Genomic DNA, 6,000 nt, shown 5'->3' with positions numbered 1-6,000 from the left:
TAAACACAAGCTGAAATATTTTGTCCAAAATATAAAAGGCAGAGGTGACTGCTCTGACAAATAATTCAGGAGGTCTCCCTTGATAAATGTGGACCTGATAGTCCACCTGATGTGCATGAAATCACAAATGGGGTTAGAAAGGGATTGGTGTACATATCACCCTGGTGCATTCTGTAATCTTTGGATGATCTGATTCTATTCCTCACTGCAGTGGCCTTGGAATCTCAGGATGGATTGTTCTACACTACTTTAGTGTTCATTGTCCCTTGGATAGTGTCAGGATTTCACAGCAATGATGATAACTATATAACTATTGCGTGAGTTTAATAACTCAGTCCAGACAGCTAGCCACTCTGAACCTAGTCTTTAGGATATGACTGAAAGTGGGAGGTATGGAAGTTATACTTTGTCAATACGAGCCACCAATGATATTGAGACCTATTTGATTGGTCTGTCCTAATAGTGCAGTGGAACCTGATCTGTTATGCGTGGCTTATACAGTGTTTGGTTGAGGGTGACACAGTTTCAACACAATCCTAGACTAGAATGTAGTTAAAGCAGCATGATAGGGACCAAGAGGAAGAAATGGAAGAATTGTGGGGAGTTGTGCTTCCAGGTATCTCAGTAGCAGTGATGTATTTAAGCATGGCAGCATTTTCTTTTCTCCCACAGTGATCCATGGTTTTGTGACATCTGGACTGGATTATCATAGTGCCCTCTCCATACAACTACATCTTAAGCCCACTCAAACTGTAGCTAGTGACAAATGGAGCAATCTATTGTTAAAAGGTGTTTCTCATACAAAGCACATTATACCTGGCTTCCAGTTAATTTTCAAGTGCAATTTAAGGTGCTGATATTAAGCTATCAGTTCTTAAATGGGTTAGGTCCAATTACCTCAAAGACTGCCTCTTTCCCCAGACAGTTGTGATTACTTGAAGTGCTAGAGTTAAACATACTGGAAAAGTGCTACAGAATTTAATAGAGATAAAACCAATAGGGTTTGAATGAAGTTGTCATGGTACAATCCCCACTCTGAACCTTAGCGTCCAAAAGATGGGGTACCAGCATGAATTCCTCTAAGCTCAATTACCAGCTTAGAACCTGTAGCGCTGCCACCAACCAGGAATTCCAGTGCCTGGTACACTCTGATCCCCCCAAAACCTTGCCCGGGGACCCCCAAGACCCAGACCCTCTGGATCTCAACACAAGGAAAGTAAAAACTTTCCCCCACCGTTGCCTCTCCCAGGCTTCCCCTCCCTGGGTTACCCTGGAAGATCACTCTGTGATTCAAACTCCTTGAATCTAAAACAGAGAGGAAAATGCACCTTCCCCCCTCCTTCTCTCTTCCCCTCCCAGATTCTCCCTGAGAGAGACAGTAATCCTAACACAGAGAGAATTTAGCCTCTCTCTCCCCCTTCCTTCCTTTCTCCCCACCAATTCCCTGGTGAATCCAGACCCAGTCCCCTGGGGTCTCACCAGAATAAAAAAACAATCAGGTTCTTAAACAAGAAACTTTTAATTAAAGAGAGAAAAACAGTAAAAATTAGCTTTGTAAATTTAAAATGGAATAGGTACAGGGTCTTTCAGCTATAGACACTGGGAATACTCTCTCAGCCTAAGTATTCAAATACAAATTAAAATCTTTTCAGCAAAATACCAATTTGAACTCCTTCCAACCAAATACACATTTGAACTCCTTCCAACCAAATACACATTTGCAAATAAAGAAAACAACCATAAGCCTAACTCGCTTTATCTACCTAGTACTCACTAGTCTGAACTTATAATAGCCTGTATTGGAGAAATTGGAGAGAAACCTGGTTGCACGTCTGATCCCTCTGAGCCCCCAGAGTGAACAACAACCAAATTCTAACAGCACACACAGAAAACTCCCTCCCTCAAGATTTGAAAGTATCCTGTCTCCTGATTGGTCCTCTGGTAGGTGACAGCCAGGCTTACTGAACTTGTTAACCCTTTATAGTCAAAGAGATATAAAGTACTTCTGTGCTATTAACTTTTCTTATCTGTTTATGACAGAAGTTTAGTATGATTCTATAGCAATTACACTATATAAAGATAAACAATTTAAGAGAAATGATATTTCTATTGTTTTAACCTGAGCATTGGCCTGCTAAACCCAAGGTTGTGAGTTCAATCCTTGACGGGGCCATTTAGGGATCTGGGGCAAAAATCTGTCTGGGGATTGGTCCTGCTTTGAGCAGGGGGTTGTCTAGATGACCTCCTGAGGTCCCTTCCAACCCTGATATTCTATGATTATACAACTGTTTTTTTTTATATTCTATAGGATTTTTCCAAAGAGACTAGCCCCCTGGTTTAGCTATTAAAAGGGCTGGAGTCAGGCTATTCTCAATGTGGCATTCTTGCTTCCTTTGTCAGCAAGCTGTTGACATGCAAATCAAGCTGTAAAGCCCATTTGGTTTACCTTATTTTACTTGTTGCGAGAAGAGGAATGAGTAGGTTGGTGTAGGGGTGGGGTAATTTGGGGGTTGGACTAGATGACCTCCTGAGGTCCCTTCCAATCCTGATATTCTATGATTCTATGATAATTCTGGTTTAAAGGAATCCTGTCCTTTGAAGGACAATTGCTTGGTCACTTGTCCTAATGGTGGTTTAGTTTTTATGAAGTTTACATATCCGCAGAACACTGGATGCCTTTTTTAATAAGATGCAGTAATGAATGAAACAAAACAAAACAATTATTTTCAGCAGAGTTACTGAAGCAAGACTATATGAGTGCCAATCCCACATATAATATATTAGGACTAATGAAAATGTGTGTTAATGAAAACATTACATGTAAATATAACAACCCCCCACATCAACCTAGTTCCTTAAGATATTTGCTTGATGCAAAATGACAATCTGTAGTTGGTTAACCTAGAATAACCTTATTAATTCAATAATTCTTTCCCCATCTACTGTGCATTTAAAATCTTTGGTTTCTCTGCCTTTCTGAATCTATGAAATCCTCCCTGTAATGATAGAGCAGGACCACAGATCAACAGGGAAAATGGAAGAAAACTCAGCTGTCTGTTCACAATAAAAAGAGAAAGAACCTACAGAACAATCCGGAGAGCACCTTAGTTTTAAAAAAGAAAGGCATTGATCAGAGGGAAAGCAAATTCCGAAAGAGAAGCCTAGAGATACTGGGCCTCAGTCAAAACAGCTACCAGTCAAACAAGGAAACAAAGAAAACTATAGCTGGGAACCTGTGGGACTAGAGATAATAAGAACAGCAGGAGAAGAGAAAAGGAAAATATATAAGAAGAAAAAAACATTAAAAAGGAGAGACATGAAAGGGAATGAAAAACCAATAGACGATGCCAGAATATTTGACAGTGAGGGGCAGGATCTGAAGGAAGTGCTGAAAGGTTAGGCTGAACTCCCCTCTGGGGCTAGGTTTGCTACAGTAAGATATTAAGCAAGAGGGATGTCTGTACAACTCCAAATCCAACATGGAAAAAACCAGAATATAACTGTGTTGTATGAGTATATTCTGAAATATTTTAGTCCTACAACAGAAATGGTATAGTTAAAATCTAAGATCAAAGGTGATTAGTAATACATGTGTTTACCTTCTGTCCGTCTTTCTTTTGACTAAGGTACTGTGCCATGGCTGGAATTCAGGGAGAAGAAAAATTATTGGTGCATGAGTTCTTCATTTGTTTCTCATTGTGTGTTTAAAAAAACCCAAAACATTCTTTCCTCCTCCGATCCTTTGAAGGGATTATAGGACAAGATGATGGTTCAGGTTTTTAAATCAAAACTATTATAATCAGAGTAACATTTTTATAGCTTCTTTAACCCAAAGCACATTAGAGATTGTATTTACAGAAATCATTTTAACCTCCAGTGAAATGCTGGAAATGTTTAATAAACATTACACAACAAAATCCTAATTTTACACACAATCCTCACATCACTAGTCATAGTCCAGTCAACAGGGTTACTTATAAAAAGAACAGGAGGACTTGTGGCACCTTAGAGACTAAAAAATTTATTTGAGCATAAGCTCTCATGGGCTAGAGCCCACTTCATCCGATGGATGCTGTGGAAAATACAGTAGAAAGATATATATATATATACACAGAGAACATGAAGCAATGGGTGTTACCATACACACTATAAGGAGAGTGATCAGTTAAGGTGAGCTATCATCAGCAGGAAAGAAAAAGAACTTTGTAGTGGTAATGAAAATGGCCCATTTCCAGCAATTGACAAGGAGATGTAAGGAATTGGGGGTGGGAGGGATAAGCATGGGGAAATTGTTTGACTTTATGTAATGGCCCATCCACTCCCAGTCTTGATTCAAGCCTAGTTTGATGGTGTCCAATTTGCAAATTAATTCCAATTCAGAAGTCTCTCATTGGACTCTGTTTTAGAAGTTTTTTTTGTTGCAATATTGTGACTTTTATGTGACTCTGAGTTTGCAGATTGGAGCTGCAGTTTAGAAGAGAAAGTGAAGAATACTGTATTCACTAGAAATTCTAAACAGATTTTTTTCAGGTAGGCATTAGCCAGACTAGAATTACACCAGGGCACCAGACTTAATATTCATCAACTCCAGCAGTACAATTTTACCTCACGACACAGGAGTATTGGCTCAAGACTAGGAGGAAGAAGTGCCACCTGCTGAATTGCTACGATCACTTCCTACAACTCCTATGTTTTTCTTGAAAATCTGCCTTTCAAATGGTAACTAGCTGCTTAACTTGAAAGATCTAATGAGAACACAGCCTGAAGTGCAATAAAATTGTTCCATCCCTTAATTTAGTGGTTGGGGATCGAAAAAAAAACATGTGAACAAGGCACAGTAAGTAACTGTGAATTGTTTGTACTTAGAAATCCAGATATTCCTATACATCTCTTGAGTTATCTTTTGACCAGACTTCTGGGGTATGAATGAAATAGGAAACTTCAAGTTTGTGATTTGCCCTTTGATTAATTTGAAAGTTAATTTCTTTTCAATAGATTACCCAGTTGGTTTTCTCCTCAACTTTTTCTGGTAATGTAGAACAGAGGGTTGCAGTGGATGATGTGAGAATCCTAGTTCAGGTGAGTTTTGTGGGATTTCATATTTTGGACATAGGAAAACATAGCTAGGCCCTGTTAAATATTTCCTAAATGTGGCAGATGTTTAGAATAAATTGAAATGTACTAAAAGCAAACTAGACAGCATAACTATGAAACCCAGGGCAACATGATGAACTCATACAGCACTGAAGTTAGAGTGCCATGAAGACAAGGAGCTATCTACAGCTGGAGTACCTAATAAATGTGGTGAAAAATGAAAAAGTAAGCAGCAAATGTCAAGGACCATAAAATATAGTCAGTTTGATAGCTTACAAGAGAGCAGACCAAGTGTAGGCAAGGAAGAGTGGTTGGACCCCTGTTCCAACTCCATACCCGACCTTTGGTAAGGAGCTCTGGAGATGCTAGCAACTTCAGGCACACCAAGTTTGAGCAGCACCCAGGCCTAGCCATGTGGACTGGGGTTACAAGTGCAGGATCTGTAAGAAATGGAGCCAATCCCCAGGAGCATCAGCAATTTCTGCAGCAACAGTTGGGAGTAACAGTAGAATGGTGGGTATAAGGTATGGTTAGTGCTCTCCATTGATAGCTTTTCTCCCCACCAATCTTTACAGCCCAAGGCCTCTTTAAGATTTAAACTCTGGACATTATTTTCTCTCTACTTTATTGACTGTTTATCCTGCCCTTCATTGCCTCTCCCCGGTGCTCACTAGGCCTCCTCTCCTACTGGCCTCTCTCTCTCTCTGCCTTCCATATTCATCCAGCAGCAAGAGACTTTGACTAATGAAGATGAGGGAGAATGGAATACGCCACTATTCTCAGCAAATGTTAGAGGGTCTCCAAGGCAGGGTGCTGGTGAAAGCTAACAATCAGAAACTCTGGTGGCTTTCTTGGCAGGACAACTATTTGCCTTAAAGCTGCTGCTGTTCATGTTATGAAGCTGTT

The 6,000-nt window shown here is 39.9% G+C and overlaps 1 long non-coding RNA gene across 1 annotated transcript in view; it reads right to left on the bottom strand.

Moving 5' to 3' along the window:
• Positions 1-1,040: 1,040 nt before the first annotated feature.
• Positions 1,041-6,000, bottom strand: part of LOC127051570 (uncharacterized) — an 894,592-nt gene continuing 889,632 nt past the window's right edge. Inside the window, exon 3 of the long non-coding RNA XR_007774523.1 lies at positions 1,041-1,104. This is a non-coding gene — a long non-coding RNA (uncharacterized LOC127051570). The remainder of the gene's footprint in view (positions 1,105-6,000) is intronic.

The sequence above is a fragment of the Gopherus flavomarginatus genome, chromosome 5, assembly GCF_025201925.1.
Source record: "Gopherus flavomarginatus isolate rGopFla2 chromosome 5, rGopFla2.mat.asm, whole genome shotgun sequence".
Classification (NCBI taxonomy): Eukaryota; Metazoa; Chordata; order Testudines; family Testudinidae; genus Gopherus; species Gopherus flavomarginatus.
The sequence above is the reverse complement of the archived record's forward strand: the minus strand, read 5'-3'. Positions and strand labels throughout refer to the sequence as shown.